We start from the raw sequence: 21,557 nt of genomic DNA, 5'->3' as shown, positions 1-21,557 counted from the left end.
CGAAATCTGGAGTATAGAATTTTCCCTTTTTGTCTGTGAAAGAATTTGATAAATTCCTAAATTAGTTTCTGAGCTATGGACCAAAATATGCACCAAGAGAGTTTTAGTCAACAACGCCTGTCTGTAAGTTTGTCGCTTGTTCTCTGAAAGTTAAAATTTTTTAACATTTTCAAACCATTTCCCTCATAACGAAGAAACTGTTAAAGATAATTGCATGAAATTTTTCGTGGTTATTATATATATATATATATATATATATATATATATATATATATATATATATATATATATATATCATGATCCACAATGTGAATTAATATCTTTATCTTATTACTAATAGAAGAAATAAAAAAAAAAAATATATTTGAATGAAAATTTTCAGGAAAATTAAAAAAAATTACTACTAACACTACAAATAAGTTGATGATATTAATTAACACTGCTGCCACAGCCTACTGGAACAGGATGGACAAAAGAGTTTTAAAATATTTTTAAAATTGTGGGAGCTAAGGGGGAAATGGTGTTAGGTTGTGCAAAAAAGATTCCAAAATTTCGAAATTTTAAGATATGGCAGAAAAAAATTTTTTTTTCAAGTAGTGGTTCTTGTGAATGCAGATGTGAATAAAAACCTTGTAAATTTTCAACTTATTTCATTAAGGAATACATCAATCAATATTCTTAATGTATTCAGCTGTTTGCTGACAACATAAAGTCCACTATAGTCCACTGCAGTCTATTCAGTTTTTGTTTTTCCCGAGAAATGAGGGTTATTTTGATTGGTGTTCATTATAGATCCCTGTTGCTAGTAGGCACAGGTGGGGTGTAGTCAATATATACTGCAGGGTTGTGTCTTCTGCAACTGGTACTGATGATTTTAATTTACTTCTTTTGTGGTTTATGGATGGACAGTATAGAAGAATGTGTTCCAGATCTTCATCATGATTATTACACCACAGACAAGTAGGATTATCAGAAATGTGAAATCGGTGTAGGTACAATTGAGTGACAATGTGACCTGTTCTGGCTCTTGTTAAAAATGTTTGAACATGTCTGGGAGGTTTGTAAAATGAGACTTTACTGAAGCAAAGAACCATATAATGAGACAAAGAGGCATATATAATACCAATAGAATTGAAGTATGGTGTCAGTCCAATGCAGAAGCAAAATCCATTCTCTGTAATATAAAAAATGAGGCTAAAATGAATAAATTCATTAAGGGATACATGAGAAAATTAAAAAAACAAAAAAACCAAAACAAAACAAAAAGTTTACTGGTACAACTCTCTCAAAAGATTTGACAATCTCGCAACTGTTGAGATTTAAAAGGCAGGTACTGGTTCCTGGTCAGGCATAAAGTCCACTTGCAAAACATTTCTCTCTGTCAGTCGTTCGGTCACCAACAGGTGCTTGTAGTGAACCTCTTTGTGTTCCTGTAGGGAAGTTTTATGTATAGATATTCAGTGATAGCATTTATAAGTGTGTGCATGTATCATTATGAATATTATTGATTATGATAATTTGAATTACTAATGTAATCATAATTTATTTTTACCTGAAGGGAATATTGATAATGTGACATAATTAGGAATATTAAATCCAGACGTTTGAGATGAGCAGGGCATGTAGCACATATGAGCGAACCCAGAAATGCATATAGAGTGTTAGTTGGGAGGCTGGAGAGAGAAAGATCTTTGGGGAGACCGAGACGTAGATGGGAGGATAATATAAAAATGGATTTGAGGGAGTTGGGATATGATGGCAGAGACTGGATTAATCTTGTTCAGGATAGGGACCGATGGCGGGCTTATGTGAGGGTGGCAATGAACCTCCAGGTTCCTTAAAAGCCATTTGTAAGTAAGTTGTTGTTTTCTCATGCCAGGTGTTTGACAATAAAGTCATTTGACCTCTTGCACTCCAATATTTTTCAAAGATATTGTCATGGTCAGCCACTGAAGCACAGATTTTGAGGTGTTCAGAATCCATTTCTTGATTTGAATTGCACAATGAGCAGTTAGGGGATTGACATAGTCCAATTCTATGCAGGTGCTTGGCCAAACAGTCATGACCTGTTGCCAATCTAAATGCAATTACAGACTATTTGCGCGGTAAATTGGGAATTAACTATGGATTATGATGCAGTGAGTTCCATTTTTTCCCTTGAGATTGTGTTATCAAATTTTGTTTGTTGAAGTCTAATTTTTGTGAAACTAAAAAGTAAGTGATGACAGAAATCTGACAACTCAAGAAATTTTTTTTTAAATATGAACAACTGCAGTATGTTCTTTTTTGTTCATGGCTTTTTTAACACTCTGACTGAAATAAACAATTTATTCGTTAGGTGAGTGCAGTGGTGATGTTCGGCCGGCTCGCACCAGTATTGACGAACCGGTTGTTAAAATATTTCTAGGTAATATTTGCAATTACCATGGGCATATACTGTATATGTTTAACATACATGAGAGAACTGATTGTTAAACTTTTTGAATATCACCACTGGGTGAGTGGTATTGTATAAAGCTAGATTGCTGTTTTGAAAAAAAGTTGCTGGATTCAAGGAACCAATTGAGACGTGCAGCAATCATTCTTTCCATATTTTCCATATCTGACTTGTCAGAGAAATAGGTCTGTACAGGTAGTTATTAATATTAGATGAAGTTTTATCTTTCTTCAAAATGGGTATAATACCGGCAATGCTTTTTTCCAGTTAGCAGGTACTGTAAAAAGTTCAGCATGGTTTTTTAGATTTGTCTCCAAAGTTCTTGATAAATTTTGAATGAATTAAATCTGGACCAAGGACTTCATTGGATTTAAAGAATCCCAATAGCTGCATCTAGTTCATGGATTGTGAAACTATCAACAAACACTTATCTTGTATTTCATGTAAAAACACTTCTTTTGTTCACCTTCATATTTTTTTCATGTTTTTTCTAACTTTTTGTGAGTTGTTGTGATTCTATGTATTATTGTAGGTATATGTAAAGCATTTGCAATAACCTGGGGGTCTGTTAGTTGTGTATTTTTGTAAATTATAAGTGAGTTACTTGGTGGATTACTCTTTGTGATATTAGATATACATTTGGGTAAGCTTTTATACCATCTTTTCTATAGTCCATTTTAGAGATGAAATTGTTACAACTTTGCCTTTTGGCTGAGAGTACTTCTTTCTTAAATTTGGCCACTTTACTAGCTTCCAGTCTATAAAATTGTCTCTATTACTGTTCACTTCTGCTTGTTTTCTGGCTGTATCACGAGCTAATTTTAATGTCATTGATTCTGGTTCACGTTGACACTGTTTAAAAAACTTAAAATTGTTTAACGACACATTAAAAGTGTTAAAATTTAAAAAAAAAAGGTTATGTACCTTAGACAGATGGCCCGTTTCGACGATGTTCCTGTTGTTCTTGCATACTGCCATTTGCATTCGTCAGTTGTAGGGGTGGGGGTGTGTTGCTCCTATGGTGGGGGGTGTTTGTTTGCGTGCTATGTATCATGATATCGAATAATGTGTGGGTATTAAACTGTAATTGTGTATTAAGTACCGTATATGTTGTGGGTGTGTTATTGTATGTTTGTATATTTCGTATTGTTCTAAGATGTTTAACTGTGGACTTTTTGGTGTGATGTGTAGAATTTCCATATCTGTTTCTATATTATTGTAGTCATGATTATTGTTGATAATATGTTCCGCGTAATTTGATGTGATGTGTGGTTTGGTTATAGCTTTAATGTGTTCTTTATACCTTGTTTGAATGTTTCTTCCTGTCTGTCCTATGAAAAAAAAAAAAAGGGCAACTATTGCATTTTAGTTCGTAAACCCCAGTTGAATTATATTTATTTGAATGTTTAATATGATTATTTCGATATTTCTGTGTTGTGTTATTTGTTTTGTATGCTATCTTGCATTTTAGTTTTCTGAATGAAGTTGCAATTTTGTGAGTATTGGTATTGTAATATGTTAATGTTATATATTTATTCTCGCGTGGTGTTTGTGTTGGTTTGTTCTGTTTTTGTTTTGCCTTTCTTTTTAGTGTGTCTATCATGTTAGGGTTATATCCATTGTCTTGTGCTATATATTTTATTGTGTTTAGTTCTTCAGTATAGTTATCATTGTTCATTGGGATGTTAATTAATCTGTATGTCATTGTACGGAAAGCTGCATGTTTATGTTGTATGGGATGGTTTGATGAATTGTGTATGTGTGTTGTGGTTGTAGTGGGTTTCCTGTATATTTTGAATTCGTGTCTGTTATTTGTTTTGGTTATGGTGATGTCTAAGAAATTTATAGCTTGGTTATGTTCTGTTTCTATCGCATACTTTAATTTGGGATGTATTTTGTTGAGTTATTGATGTAGATTATCTATTTGTCTTTTGTTTCCATTATATAGGACTATTACGGTATGTCATCTACATATCGATGCCAGTACATTATTCTCTCTGCGTGTTTGTTGTTGTCAGTGTTCAATATGTGTGTTTGTTCTCTATTATGAATGAAGATTGCATCTAATATACTTGACATAGGTGAACCCATTGGTAATCCTTCAGTTCGTGTATAATATTTATTGTTATGTGTGAAATATTTTTGTTTTGTAATAATCTTTTTTTTAATGTTTCTAAATCTTTTGTCCAGAAAGGTTTGTAGCATGGGATCTTTCCTCGGGGCACCCATTTCTTTGCTCCTTTTAGTACTGGTATTATAGTTGCACAAATTATATTGTTACATTTTTCTGGAGATTCGTTCATATTAATGGAGAGGTTATTTTCTAGGTCTTCTCTGAATTTAGTCCAATTGGATTTTTTAAAATTCCAAGAACATCTCTTATAAGATATGTTTGTAGGTTTCTGATGGTAGTAAAATAGAAGTAACAATGATTCTGTGGCCAAGTCCAGGGTCTTCCAAAACTTTCCTGCTTGCCTTGTTATATATGTCTGAAGATATTAGAGTTAAATCTGGATTAGATGTTTCATGGGAATGAAGAAATGTTGGAGGATCTTCTGGGTTGAATAATAATTGGATTGATTGGGTGTTGAACGGCCAACAGAATTGATGCCTAAATATCCCCATTCTTTAGAATGACCCCTGAAGTCTCCAATTATGAGAGTCTTTGGTGTAACTACTATATTGTCCAAATTGGGTTTGTTATTAGGGGGTTATATATGCTATACATTTTGAAGTGTTATTTATCCAAAGTTCTATTTTACAAATTTCAGATTTGTGAATAATTTCAAGGGAAAAATTGTTCCTGGGCCGGGTATCGATCGTGGGACCCTTTGCTTAGCGCATGAATGCTCTACCGATTGAGCTACTCCAGGAACTATACAAGACACCGTCACAATTCTTCCCTTTATATCCACACAACTCAAATGGGCTGACAAGACGTCAGAAACCCAACTTTGAGTGCACACAATTCTGTGTGACTTAAATTGTGGCTTTTTGTTAACGTACCTACAGTAACGAATATATTAAGCCTACTTCACAGGGAGCTTCTACCTGAAAGCCAGATTTGCATAATATATTAAGCCTGCTTCACAGGGAGCTTCTACCTGAAAGCCAGATTTGCATAATATATTCGTTACCGGTACTTCAGATTTGTCTTCTTCAGTCATTTTTTAATAATGTTGAAGGTTAGGCCTAAAGTTATTCCTCTTTTGATGCCAACTAGTATGCCACTAGCTCTTTGTCTTGCTTTAGGTTGTGGAAGTGTCATTTGCAGAATTTGTATAACAAATGAGGTCCATAAATTCACACCCTTCCAATTATTGCATTTATACCAGTAACAATAGAGTTATAAATTCCTAACAGTGAGTAGTTTCAATACTAATGTAGTAAACGTCACAAGAATTATTTCCTTGATGTGAAATATTTCATGAGAATAAAATAAAATTCTCCAAGTAACAGCTAAAATACCGTTTTCATACTAGTTAAGTATTTAAAATGGAGCACGATTATGTACAGATAAAGCACTGTTTAATAATGTAATTGAGAAAAAAATTAAAGAAACATTTGATCCATGTTGAATCTTTCGTACACTACTTTTAACACTTGAATATAAATAATTGATTAAATCATCAAACGCACCCACACAACAGGCAGCGAAGTTCGAGATGACGCCGAGATCTAGTAGGCTCTGAGGATGATGTGAAGAAGCACCGAAACAGCTGTAAGCCGCACATGCTTACACAATTAACACGAGTAAGATCGGCATTTAATCAATTATAAACATTTAATATTATCAAAACTTCTTCATTTATGTCTGACTTTATATTTCCTTATACAGTGAAACCTCTCCTTATGGACGCCTCCAAGATACGGACACTCCTCATATACTGACAGATTTTTATGTCCCAACTGAAATAATATAGAAATAATGATAAATTTAACTCTCGTTTACGGACACTCTCAGACACGGACACAGACAGCTGTTTCACAGTCCTAAAGCTTGCTTTACCTCCTGACTGCGGACAGAACTTGGATTTCAAAATCTAATGTGCTACAAAAATGGCAAATTTAGTTTTGAGAACTGTACAGAAATTCCTTACCATGAAAGACGACAATAAGGGTCTCGTAGGCTACCACTAGCCCAACCGGCTACCCCTTGTTGCCTGGAAGTGGGTGGATAAACAAAGTCATAAAATTTAACCTGTCTGATGGGTCCAAGGTGAAATTGTATTCGACACACAATAGGGCTAGTAGGATTATTTTCTTCACTTCAATCAGTTGTTCTGTTTCGAGAGACATGGCACCTGAACGTAATGGTTAAGTTGAAAACAGTAAATTACAGTACTGCATAACTGTAGACCTAGAATAAAATTGCATGGCATAGTACTGTATTTTCATTTTTCAGTCTTATCTACTGTAGTTCAAAGTTGCAAAGAATTTACTGTAGTATACTATATTTAGAACTAAACTACAGTAATGAAGAAATACATAATGTATAAGTTATTATAAATTTACTGTTACATTGGGGAGCCTCCCTCCCAATAAAGGACACCTCCCAGATTGTTACGTCCCTTTGATATCTGTAAATGAGAGGTTTCACTGTATATGATTGCATAATTACTCTAGTCCAATAAATCAGTCAGCTCTGTTACACCATTCTGTTCCTATGGGTACACAGTTGAAAAAGAAATCCCACAGATGTCAGCACAAGCCAAGATGATGCACAAAAAACCATCTTGATTGTACTGCTATGTTCACCCATTTTGATTTGGCGAGTTTGTGTGTCATACTCTTGCTTTGTGTTTTAGTCTAAGAATGCATTTTTACTATGTCAGATCTGTTAGTGTTGTGTTTTCCACAAATAACAAGATATAAAGTCAAGATCAAGAGGACATAATAGTACACGTGTGCAGTAGCTAAGTTGCTATTTTGGAGATTTTTAAGCAAAAAAAATAAATAAAAATACTTTAGGTTCACACATGCTTATGTTTGCTTTGTCATGTTTGTTACATGTTCGATCTGTTACTCCATGTCATGTCTGTTACATCATTCAAAACAGAGCCTTATTTTTTTCTAATTATCTATCATTAAAGAAACTAAAGCTCAAATATCTTCGCCTTAAGGGCAATCTACTAAGATAATTGTTACTAAAAGAATGGTTTCTGTTAGTTACTGAACAAGTTGTTATTTTATATTAGGTAAAAGATTTGATATTAAGATATTTAAAATATTTGTTCATTTTTGATCTGAAGTTAGTTCTATTACTATTCTAAGACCTATGCAGTGCTTAAAGAATGTGTGATATAAAAATAAAGGAATTCTATTTCTATAAAGATCCATTGTCTTGTCCTATAACACACCTGACATTTTGTCGTGCCACCAAAGATTCATTGATACTTGTGGAGAATGCTGTAAAGCAAGGTGAGTGTACAGTGGCTGATTACTATGGCAGAGACATTGCACTATATTAATACATGCAGAATATGCACTAAATAATACTTTAATTTTGACGTTCTCAATCCATTTGTTATACAAATTTTGCAAATGAACCAGAAATGTATTATAGTTCTTGAAAACAAAGAACTGTAATTGTTCAGCTTTAACATTGGCTCCCATTATTGCAAACATATCAATGTCTTTATTCGAATTTTATGTATTTCAGTATTCTTGGCTTGATTAAGGCCTCCAGCATTCCACTGTAAGACTTCAGCAGAGGTAGAATTATATTGTGTTTTGTCTTGTTATGTGATGCTAAAATAGTCCCCTTCTGGAGATCTGAATGAGGGGACTTTTTTACCTCCGGAATATTTTACTTTGGATTGTATTTGTCATTTGAGCATATTGGATGGTCGTTTTTTTCTATGTTCATTAAACATAGTTCAGAGGGCACCACGAGAAGGCGACCATCATCACCCCCAGAACACCAATATAGCGTGACATATTATTGTGGTGGAAGGCTAGCCTTGTTTCATACTGAGATGCCACAAGTCTCGCACCAAACTCTGCATCCTGGAATGACTGTCAACGTTGAAGGATGTGAGTGAAAACCAACTGTTATGATACATCGTTATTGCAAACTTATAGACCTATTGTTACTAGGTATAATAACTCAAATTTTTTGGGTCGGCTAGGCCTGAAAATCTATTAATTTGAGAAAAATTCGTTCCGGTACCTGGAATCGAACCTGGAACCCCTCAGCTGTGCGCGCTGAGCGCTCTTTCCATCTGAGCCACACCGGGACACGATCCATGGTGCCGGCCGAACTCCTCTCATTGCATTATCAATAGCTTACTATCTGCATTTAAGACATATCAAGCCATGTATGCAGGAGCGCATATTTAAATGACTTCAAGGTCATTTTCAACAACAGTTCATGAGTTACTGTTAACATTGATATGTACATATATATTCTTATATGATATCTCGCCATCCTCATTGAATAATTAATGGCTATAAGCAGCCATACTGTAAATATTTATTAATATGAGAAAAATTCGTTCCAGCACCTGGAATCAATTCATTGATTATTCAATGAGGATGGCGAGACCTCACATAAGAATATATATGTACCGGTATAAGAGCCTCGAAAGCCTCTTAAGAGCTTACACTGTCACTGACAGATATTCCCCTCAGAATTTGTCATTTGAGCTCAGCACGTGGAACGGCCAGGCGCTACATGCCCAGCAGAGTAGGTGAATTGTCTGGTCTTACCTAGGCTCTCTGCCCTGATCATGGAACCTGTATGTAGTTTCGAAACGTTAGAAATGTTAGCTCCAGGACATAGTGCAATATCCAAATTACATTCACCGTGAAAACCTAAAAAACACATATAATTTAGGGTTATATAGAAGGTCTAACTCCAAACTTGTTAGCAGAATTTTTGTAATGTGACATTGTTTATGCATTGCCAAGTAGAGACAAATGATTCTTTGGGGAAATTGCATTAATGCAATCTAAAGCATAAATGAATTCAGAACTGTGTTTTGTACATGTCGAAATGGAAATTAAATAAAACTTGATTTAATGTAACATAGTAGCAGCAGCAGTATCTATTGCCCAGGCACTTGGAAGTTCTCCATTCACCTTCTAGCTTTGCAGTATAATTTAGAGTCCGAATCCAAAAAATCTGATGCCAAAGCTGGACATTTTCGTAAATGTTCTTGATTCATCAAAGAGTGTTCTAGGTTACACAGGATGCATTTTGGTGAACAAAAAAATTTCAATTTTAAACAGGGTGTCGCTAAACAGTCATGACCAGTTAGCATCCGAAATTTTGCTACTCTATCATGTCGAGAAGAATCAGACACCTTATACAGTGAAACCTGCCTTTGCGGTCACTTCATTTAAACGGCCACCTGGCCAAAAGACCAATTTTCTCTGGAACCAATTGGATTTTCCATAAGAACAATACAAATTCTCTCTTTATTTAGCGGCCACCTCATGCGCCAGCCAGCGGCTGGGGTCTATTTGGATTGGAACCTGACTATAACAGTCACTGTCCAACACGAAATCTTTTCATGGATACTGTCCGACCTATTTTTACGATGGTTAGAGAACGGGAATCAATATCACGAGGACACTACCTAAGTGTACAACAGTATACCCTCCATATCTTGGGGTTAGTTGGTTACTGTTTTATGACTCTTTTGTCACTTTCCACTTCGACCCTGCACAGCTATAAATTCTTACTCGTTTTCAAAGGATTGAAACACGGATGTTTTCCATTGAAAATGTCACAGTATGCTTCAGGTCAGTAGTTAACCATTCGAATTTTTTTCTCCTCTTTCTATCTTTCTCTATTTGGACCAGCTTTTACGAATTTTTCTTATTTTCATTCAGTTGATTCAGAACTGTGAAGTTAGTTTGAGAGAGAAATCATGTCTAACAATAAATCTAGAGTGGTATCAAGTTTAGAGGTGAGACGAAAAATGATTGAAGAAAGTGAGAAGGGAACATCTGCGAGAAAAATTGCACAAATATTCAAATGTGGTTGGACACAAATAAACGGTATAATTAAGAATAAAGATGAAATATTAAAAGAATTGGGAAAAAAAATATGCCAGAAAAGAAGAGAGAATCTATGTTTAGTAATGTGAATGATTTAGTTTACGAATGATTCAAGTGTGCAAAGGCGAAGAAATTTCCAGTAAGTGGGCTATGATTCAAGAGAAAGCTCTTGAAATTGCCAAAAAAAACTCAATGTAAGCAATTTTGTTGCTAGTAATGGGAGGTTAGAGTAGAGTGCTTTAGAGAACGGCATAACATTGAATTTCGTTCTGTGTCTGGTAAAGGAGGTGACATTGCAACCAATGTTATTGAAGAATGGAAAAAATAGACTGCCTTCAGTTCTGCAAGAATTGGAAGAGGCTGACTTTAATATGCACGATTGTTGTAAGCGCACAGTAATAAAAAGTTAATGAAATTCAGTATTTTCATAAAAAACCTCAACCTTATTCAAGCGGCCACCTGATAAAACGGCCATTTTACAAGGTAACTTCAGATGGCTGCTTTAGACAGGTTTCACTGTATATTCTTTTTCAGTAAGTAATATTGGCCAAGATTTATTATTACTGTGTTCTTGAAATTTCTTCAGAATTTTGATTTGAAATTTAATTTTAATGTAACATAACATGACTTAAAATACAGATTAGCCCAAAAAAATTTCCACTGTTTGTTTATAAATAACTTTAGAACAAATTCAGATAAAATTCTCATTTTCGGGGAAATTGTAGCTTAATGGATAGGTCGAAGAGGTGCTGTCGAGTACCCAGCACAGTCCTCAGACCTAACACCAATTTCTACATAACTTATGGGGGACCCTAAAGGATGTTGTTTATCGGGAAACGCCAGCTACACTGGATGTGCTACGAGAACAAATCAAAATTTAACGTCATGTGCAGCTATGACACTGGACACATTACAGAACTTAGTTCGTGGAGCAGTTCGGCGGCATCAATAGTGTTTGGATGTTGATGGTGGACGCTTTGAACAATTTCATTAAAAACGAGAATTTTTTCTCTTTTTTTTCACTATTTTAGGACCCCATCTTCTTTCATTCAGAGCAGAACTAAGTACAGATCTAATACTTTTCTTCTTAGGCATAATTAACAACTTATCCAACTAAATATAACAACTATAAATAAACTGAACACTACAACTACACTTATTTCACTATTTTTAGGTCTATGTAAATGTTTCTGTGTAAATGAAACACTCAGCACACGAACATAAACCCACAACACAAAACTAAACACTCAACTAACGATTATAAATGCACAAAACAAACCAAACAAGGCTGCAGGCCGAGTTTGATAACCAGTCTACTATTGTAATATGAAGTTACGACATGCGTAGGCCTATCATACAAAGTTTTATCCGCTTTGATAAAAAAAATAATGTAAAATTGAATATTGTCTAAATGTAAAATTTTTATTGCCAGCTATATACATTTGCTTTGTAGGTGATCGATTCATATAGAGGACCTTGTACGAGAAACATTTGAAGCTGTATACATTTGCTTTGTAGGTGATCAATTCATATAGAAGGCCATGTACAAGAAACATTTGAAGAATGTTATTATTGTCGGTATTGTCACCATGACTATTTATAAATATAAGTGTCAATGATATTGCATTAACAGCTGTACTGATATATTAATTCCAACAAAATCGCGACAGAGGTATGAAGAGGAATATAAGAAGTTTGAAGAGTGGTGTAAAAAAAAAAAAAGTAGAGAATATTTCTGAAAAGTTTATGCTGGAATATTTTTCAATGAAAAGTGAAAAGAAGAAATCAAGTTCTCTGTGGATTCATTATTCTATGCTGCGGTGTACGGTATCACTGAAGAAAAACGTGGACATCAATCAGTAAGTAGACACAATAATTGTTAGCTTTTTAAAGCAAAAAAGTGAATTATGAAAATGTTACCATTAATGTGTATAACAAATAAAATGCTTACAAGGACAAGGATCCTGCTGATCCAAAGTTGCACTCGGGCATGGGTTCGATTCCAGCTTGTGCTCATTACTGGTAGTTTTTTCCGAGGTTTTCTCCAACCATAAGACGAATGCGAATGTCAGGTAATCTATGGTGAACCCTTGGCCTCATCTTGCCAAATACCATCACGCTATTACCAATACAATCGATGCCAAATATCCTAGTAGTTAATACAAGGTCGTTAAATAACCAACTAAAAGAATTGCAGAGAGCAATCAGAGTAGTATAATGAAGCTTTAATGGTTGAAGTGTTGATCAAAACTTTTTAGTGGTGGTGGTAGCAGTATGTGTAAGAAAAGTAAATAGTTGGTGTACTATGGTTGATGTTTAAGAAAGTGCGAAGTTAATACAGTGCTAATAGTACCTCACTCATCCCAATAACTCTGCTACAGAAAAGAATAATACAATTATGCCTTAATAAACTCTTGATTACCCTTCAGAACTGTTGTATTCAGGATTTAAAGTATTTGACTTCCATCAAATTTATAACAATGTATTATTGAATTTCGTACATAAAAACCGAAATATATTTAATTTATATTCACATAAATCAGTGATGTCAATTGATGCCCATAGGAGCAAGTGCGCGCTTTAGAGTTGAGGAGAGCCTGAGCGCTTTACAGCGGAAAGGAAAGAGACAGATGAAAGAAGTAGTATATGCCGCTTGGTCGAGCTATGTTCAGGGATGGCCAGCACTGATTCAATAGATAAAGGGAAGAGAACTTATTAAAACTGTATCAATGTTAATTTTTAGATTTGTCTGGAAGTATAAGTGCATTATAAGAATGTAAGTTTCAATTTTAATGTTCATTTTTCACAAGTTTGATTTTTTTGTTCAAAAGAAATACCGTATTTTCTCAACTTTCTTTATAGAAAAGTGAAATTTTCAGATATAGGCCTATTTATTTAATAGCCTTACAGAATGTTTTCGTTAATTTACCATATACCATAAATGCGCATTACTGAAGATAGTGTATTAAAAGTTTTGAAAATATTCGCATGGAAATGAATTATTAACAAAGCAACTACTGTTACATCATAAGCAAAAGATACGTCCCCATGTGTTGTAAAAATATCAGCTCTATAGCTTCAGCACATTTCGAGAAAATAATTTAATATTCTGATGATAGGAAGTTGCTCACCAATATCACCTTAAAAGCATAATGCGATAAAAGATTTGTTATGGACTATTAGTTACACTTAAAACATAAACTGCACCTAGGTAACTTTGCTTTGTATGTACTGTAATATTTTTTTGATTAGTTGATTGATTATTTTTATAGGGCTAAAAGTATCATCAATATCAATTACAACTTGTCATGTCATACTCAATCACTTTTTTTGGGATATCACTTTCTTTATGAATGACATGTTTCATCCATTTAGTACAGTATAGTTGTACTACTATGGAACTTATGTGAATATTCCTTCTTATCTCTTTAATATGTTACTAGCCGTACCCGTGCGCTCCGCTGCACCCGTTAGAAATAAATGTAAAGTAATTACATAATTAAAATAGGACATTTGATCCAGGGAACATTCGTGTTTGATAGAAGGATAAATCGTTTAATATCTTACTTAATTTAAATTGCATGCAAATAATTAAAATGCGATCATTTTGGTCCAGAGACCACTCATTGGTGCAATGACAATTCCTTTAACATGTTTCTTAATTGTTATTACCAATTATTTTTGGAAAAGCGAAAAGTAACAGAAAAATTTTGGCTACAGATTTATTATTATGTTTATATTATATTATAAGCCTATTATGAAAAAGTGTGTTGATAACGGATGTACTCGAATTAGAAAGTTTTTAATTTGTTGTGCGAGCTCTTAAATCTCAGGAGGAACAACTTTTACAACAGCGCAACATAATGTGCTTGGCTCATTACCCAATTTTTTTGCATTGCATTTATTGCATATGTATTTTATTCAATTGAGCATAGTTAAAATTTGATTAAATAAAATAATGGATTGCTAAGCTAACGTACTATTACTGCATACTAAATCAATACACTCTCGTTGTTCGTTAATTCTCTGAGATAAAAATGAATATGTTCATAAACTTTATTATAAGAAATACAGGAAATGAATATACAGAATAACCTATCAAGTTTTCTGTGCATAAGAAGCTATTTTAATCTTACCTGTCCTCAATTCACTAACAAGTTACTGTAATAACATTATAGCATTATGTCCATCCAGAGAAACTACACTTTCCAATGATGAAATAATAATTGAGGCGCTGACATGGGAAAGGTAGTAACTGCCAAAAACTAAATTTTTCAGGGGAAGCAAGAAACAAATTTATTATAGAAACTGCTTTAAATGAAAGGCATACACTCATGTTTGTGTTACATATGAAATTTGAAAAGTCTGGCACAGATTTATCTGTGAAATCCTATTTTATGAAAATACAACATTGAAATCACTCCTTAGCCAAACTGAGAATTAACGTTATTTATACATTATTCACAAATTTTTCGGTAAAATGCATGATACTTTTCATCGAGGAAGTCTAACATAGATAACAATTCTCTCTTTTTGGCATCAGGGACGACTGGTCTTCTTTCAAGGCGTTGCAAGCACTGCAAGTTAGTGATTGACGTTAATGACTGTCCTTTCTTAAAAATGCTGTGCTCTGTCCACATTTCAATGTCATTAAATGACTATCCTGTTTTTATTAGAGAAAAATCAGCTCTTGAGAGTCTAATCCAGTTGAGGGTGTAGATTTTGATAGGAGTTGTATTCAAAAACTTGTCACATTCTGCAGAAAAGTCGAAGAAATCCTCATCCTTCATTATTATTATATTATTAGGCCTTACCTCTTCTGGAACCATGGTCTTGCATCTATTTTTTTCTTTTCTCTATGATGCCAAATTCCTTATCACATGGCATGTAGGAATGTTCTGAAACCAGGAACTTCAAGTCCACTGAATCAAAATGTTTCTCGGCAATAATGTAAATCAGGACCATTAGAATCACCCGATTCTTATTCTGCCCTGCACAGTTATCAGCCCATATTTGTCTAGACACACTCTGATGTTGTAAAAGGAGTTACTACCTTCTCCGCGCCAACAGCTGTGCACATACAACTTACAACATCTAGTGACTACATTTCCAACTTCGTTTCATTACATACGGACATACTACCTTCTCTGTGCCATTGGCATGGCTATTTACTACCTTCTCAATGAAAAACCTAAAAATTCGAATTTTTGGCAGTTACGACCTTTCCCATGTCAATGCCTCAATTAATTATAAAAATCGGTTAATTTAGCTTCCGATATTACTTCATACAAAGACAGAAACATTGTCTATAGGCTATGTTTCATAGCTTTCGATTATTGTGTCCAAGGCCCCTTATAGACGAAGTCATTTGTTTTTTTATTTCAATACACTGCCTTAGATGGCAGTTATTTTAATTTTAAAACTCATTTATGTCATTAAATATCAGTCCTATCAAAATTTTTCAGATAATAAAACTTATCAGAAATAATTTTTAAAGAAACATGTGTTATGTAACATATTTCACAAGAATCAATAATAAGCGAGATATTTCGATTTATTTAATTCAGGCCCCCTTATAACCCCCCTTTTAAATAACGTATTTTGAATGCCATATAGCCTATAATCTAAGTTACAATGAACTTAATTTATATTCCAATTTTCATCGAAATCGGTTCAGCCATTATCGCGTGAAAAGGTAACAAACATACAGACAGACAGACAGACAGACATACAAACAAAACTTTCAAAAAAGCGATTTTCGGTTTCAGGATGGTTAATTATATATGTTAGGACCAATTATTTTTGGACAATCGAAAATTACCAGAAAAATTTCGGCTACAGATTTATTATTAGTATAGATTAACATTTAAAACACAACTGCAATATTAAGAAATTGGTATTAGTACAATTGTTTTACAGACAATATAGATAATATCAAACATAAAGAAGCCATATAAAAATAACGACATAAAATGTCACGTTCTGTTTGAAGTTTGTGCACCACTGTTTTCTTAATCCTACAGGCTGCTTACTTATATACACAACCCTTCCTCTTTCCAACTTAGCGCTTGATGCCTGTGCACGACGTCAAGGTCAGAAAAATACGCTTGCTTTGACATCACTGACATAAATATAAAACCAAAAGATCAGAAAACATATAATTATTATGCTTAACATAACCTAAATGTATCATAGCTGTAGCATATAATCACAGTAGCAACTTCGGTCCAAGGCTTTATAACATGATAACTTAATAGCTAAATTCCCAAATATACAATTTACTAATGCTCCTTATTTTAAAAAATCAATTAAAAATTGCTTTTTAGAGAGAAAATTTAAAGTTCAATCATTGTGATATGTTTTTTCTTCTTCTTTTTTTATACTTTTTACTCTGTTACTTAATAAAATATCTTAACATTATGTGGAATGCTCTCTGAGCACGAGTATGTAACTTACTCTTTCTGGGGATGCTAGAATGTTTTTATATAAAAAGCAATATGTATCTTTGTTCTACGAGGGCTATTCATAAAGTAGCCGTTTATTTTTTACAAACCTGTGAATGACGTTACAGAATTGGGTTACAATACGTTTGAAATTGTACACTCTAATTTATTTTTCCACTCAGTTTCCAGTTACATTGGGACACTAGTTGTAGCATTTGACGAGCTTTGAAATTCCACAATCATAGAATTCGGCCAACCTACAACGCTGGTTTTCAACTCTTCGTCATCGTCAAAGCATTTCGAACCAAGCCACGTCTTCATGTGCATGAAGAGATGGTAATTGCTAGGCGCAAAATCTGGGCTATAGGGAGGACGATCCAATACTTCCCAGTTGAACTCTTGCAGTTTGGTCACAGTACGACGCGCTCTATGCGGCCGGGCGTTGTCATGCAGGAAAATCACCCCAGAGCTCAACATGCCACGACGTTTGTTTTGAATGGCCCTTTTCAAGTTTGTTAGTGTGTTACAGTTACGCTCAGCATTAATTGTGGATTCCTCTCCAAGAACTCCACTAGCAAAATTCCTTTCCTGTCCCAGAAGCATAAGTTTCCTCGTGGAAAATGTTTGACGACACTTTGTGGATTTTTTCGGGGAGTGAGTATGGGCCCACTGCATTGATTGCAGCTTTGTTTCAGCCTTCACATATCGCACCCAAGTCTCATCTCCTGTCACAATCTGATCGAAAAATCATCACCTTCTCTTTTGTAACGCTCAAGAAAGGATAGTGCTGCTCCCATTCGCTGAGCCTTTTGTTCCTCAGAAAGGAATTTAGGCACCTATCTGGCAGAAAGTTTCCAGTAGCCCAAATCTTCGGTAATCATTTTGTACAGAAGAGTACGACTAATCTGTGGAAAATCCTCACTAAGCTCTGACATGGTAAACCTGCGGTTTGCTCTAAACTTTTCGTCAACCAAACAAATCAGATCTGCATTCACGATACTCGGTCGACCACTTGTCTATTCATCATGGATATTGGTTCGCCCATTTTTGAACATACGTCACCATCCTAAATTTTAAGTCTCCCGGCTTCCACATTTCTCTTCTATTAGGGCCATTTTCTACCTTATTTTTGCATAATGTAAAAATTAATTGAAACATTTAATTTTTACAAGGTTGAAGGTGATTTATATGATGGATTCTGTTGTTCCAGAGATGCACTGAAATGTGCAGCTAAGAATATACAAAGAGTATTTTCTGTAATGATCAGTAAGTGAACATATATATACATACATTCATATATGAGGTCTCGCCATCCTCATTGAATGATCGAAACTACTATTTTTTGTTAGTAGTCAACATGTAGATACCTATTAATTTTGAGAAAAATTCGTTCCAGCACCGGGAATCGAACCCAGGACCTCTCAACTCTGCATGCTGAGTGCTCTTTCCAACTGAGCTATGCCGGGACACGATCCACAGTGCCAGCCGAACTCTCCTCATTATATCATCAATGGCCTACTACCTGCATTTTAGACATATACCGGTAAGTCATATGCAGGAGCACATATTTAAATGACTTTATGGCCAATTTTAATAAGCTTCTTTTAATACTGTTAACATTGATATATATATATATATCTCAATATATACTTACATATGAAGTCTCGCAATCCTCAGATATTCGAAAAAGGAGAGCAACACTTTAATCAAATCAGAACTGTAAATCACAGTCAACTTCAATTACTCATGTAGGAAATTTTTACAATTTGTTTGAAACTATTACGCTAGGTAAAAATCTCAAAATACTTTAATTTAAGCCTAACTGCCAAAATGTAGAATAAAATTGTTTTTAGTGCCGCTAACTGAATTTAATAATTTTTCAATTTTTTATGTCAAATATTGTAGACCACTTAGTCTCCGGTATTTTCTTCAAAAATAGTTGGCAACCCTAGCACCAACACTATTTCTACCCAAGTCTTCAACAGAAATCAGAGTGAAAAGTCCATGTGCTTGTGTAATACTCATACATGTTTTCCAACTATTAGGAATATTCACAGTTTGCCGTATCTTCAAATGATTCTTTGGACATTCTATAATATTCTGCGAATTTGTCTGGATGCTGTGCTAACTCTACCAATAGAAAACACTACAAGCACCATGATTTTCAACGTTTTGAACCAATGAATCCGAAACCTATGCCTTTATCTTCGCACTCTTATTATTGACAATAGCAGATCTCCATCTGATGACTCCACACTGAATGACTCATTAAAACAAATAACATGGCGTTATGTCTCTCACTCCATGTGCCATGTATCATGTTTCTTGCACATCCGGTGTGTAACGTGCAGGGTCGAATCTAGCTACTTGGCGCCTCTAGGCAGAGAAAAACATTTCTGCCCCTTATTTCGCCCTATATGCGTCATTTGGATTAAATGAAATAATTGATTCCACGTCATTATTACTGTTTCTAATATCAGAAACGCCTGACTCAGATAAACCACATACTCCACTATTTTCGGTACTACTGTTCACCACATTATTACAATCTGATGTACCTGGACTCGAACTGGACCAAGCTGGCTATGTTTGTTTTTTAAATAACACATATTTTTGCACTTTCTCTCACCATTTCCTCTCTTTTTATTGCCTTGTCCTTCTCGAGTTTCCGGTATTGTTATTTAGTCAACTGTCCGAAGACAGGTCTGGACCCCACAAGTAACACCATCAAGGCATCACTCATAAGGCAACTAGGCCAGGAGGTAATGGGGTAGGGTGACCAATTCCTTTCCCCCTCCATTGAATATATCTCTGACGAGCTACATATTACACTAATCAGATTTTAGACACAGTTCTTCCTCTGATACATATCGTCAAATAAGATTACTGTCTGATTATAGATTTACATATCAGCCATAACCTCAATCAGAGGTGTTTCCGGTATTGAGAACCACAGAGATTTTTCCGACTGTCACTCATTATAATGAATATTAAAATATAAATCACCTAGGTACAAAACAACTGCACTCTTTACTGTTTCAAATTAAACTGAACTCCCAAGTGTCAGGCTGATACAATGACTAGCGGTATTTTCTTTGAATTTAAGTCTGAATGGGGATTAATGAGTTTTGATACTGGCTACTCTTATGACAGAGTTAGCTGCGTTCTCATCAGTTCATCACAAAGCTTATGATTGCGTTTTTATACGAATGTTGTACTTAGATTGTACAGGTGATATATTGTTGTTGGTCCAGTCCCTAGGCCAGTGGTCCTCAACTCAGCGCTGTGTCGTCATCAAGCCTTGCCCACTCGCCCGCTTGGCAAGGGAAAGTCGTAACAGGGCAGGTAAGATGTTCAGCAGCGGGACCACAATATGAATTTACTGCATAGGTTTATGATTGTTTTCTGATGAAAAATGATAAGGGCTGAATAGAAATAACTAAATAAATTATCTTAAGCAATTTGAAAAAAAAAAAAAACATTGTAGCCTATTTTCAACAAAGTCAGAAGTTAATAAATTGATAATTACTTTCAGAACTGTAATATATATTTCATGTTAATTATTCGAGCAATGCATGACAATTACTGTAAATGTATAAACTGCTTCTGTTAAAGAAAATGTTGAACAAAACATATTATATAAACCCTAGGAATAGTAATGTAGAAATTAGTTCACTCAACACTGGCATTAGCACTGATTTTTCAGGGTTTGTTTAATTCTCTTTTCCCTCAGCAATTTCTCAACGTTTGGAACTATTGTTTGCATAGTGCATAATGTGACAACGCATTTTAAGTTGTGATCCAATACTTGGCTTCCATGACATGGCTTGTTTATCTTCATCATACGAAAAAATTACTGTTCGCACAGATATGTGAATCCGAAAATGCATGTCTGTACAATCGGGGAAATCTAACACATGAAAAGTTCATATAAAAGTCAGATAACTTCTTTTATTTTGATATTTGCCCTTCAGTTCACTATCGCAAAGTAAATCAATAAGTTTCAATTACAAATAATAATCGAAAATCAAATTGAAAATTTTCCTAGTCCTTAAATCTAGAATCAAATTCCTGGTGCAGATCGCATGATGTGTGAATATATTCTTCGAAATCCAAAGTCTTAAGAAACTAGTATGCCTATATCATTGTTAATTTTGAAAAATGTGCTGTAACTTATCCTTTTAGTTAAGCTAACATTCCACAATTAGAGGTGGTTTCATATTAAATGCCTTCACTCCGTCATATAACTGTATAATAATCTTGTTCTTACCTTGTCGAAAACAATTTAAAGCATTCAGATGAAGGGGAATGGAATACCCTATCTCGATAATGTTAAACTAGAAAAAATATAAGGTACATTTACTCATAAACTATTCGGAATAGGATTGTGAAATTTTTACAGCTAATACCTATATGCCATGGCTTACTGCTAAATTCATTGTTTTTAAAATATTCAGTTAATTGTATTAGATATAAATTTTTTTGTAATGTTAAATTTTTTTCTACATTTTACAGCACACACTTCTTAGTAACATGCTTAAAATTCTCACCAAATTAAGAAACAAGAGTTCTGCCATATTTAGAACACATGCATGAATGAATCCTAAAAATTTCAGCTCCCTAGAAGCTGAGAAAATGTTCCCTTTGTAAAAAAAAATTTCAACTTACGG

Source organism: Periplaneta americana, chromosome 13 (assembly GCF_040183065.1).
Source record: "Periplaneta americana isolate PAMFEO1 chromosome 13, P.americana_PAMFEO1_priV1, whole genome shotgun sequence".
Lineage (NCBI taxonomy): Eukaryota > Metazoa > Arthropoda > Insecta > Blattodea > Blattidae > Periplaneta > Periplaneta americana.
Note: the sequence above shows the minus strand (reverse complement) of the source record.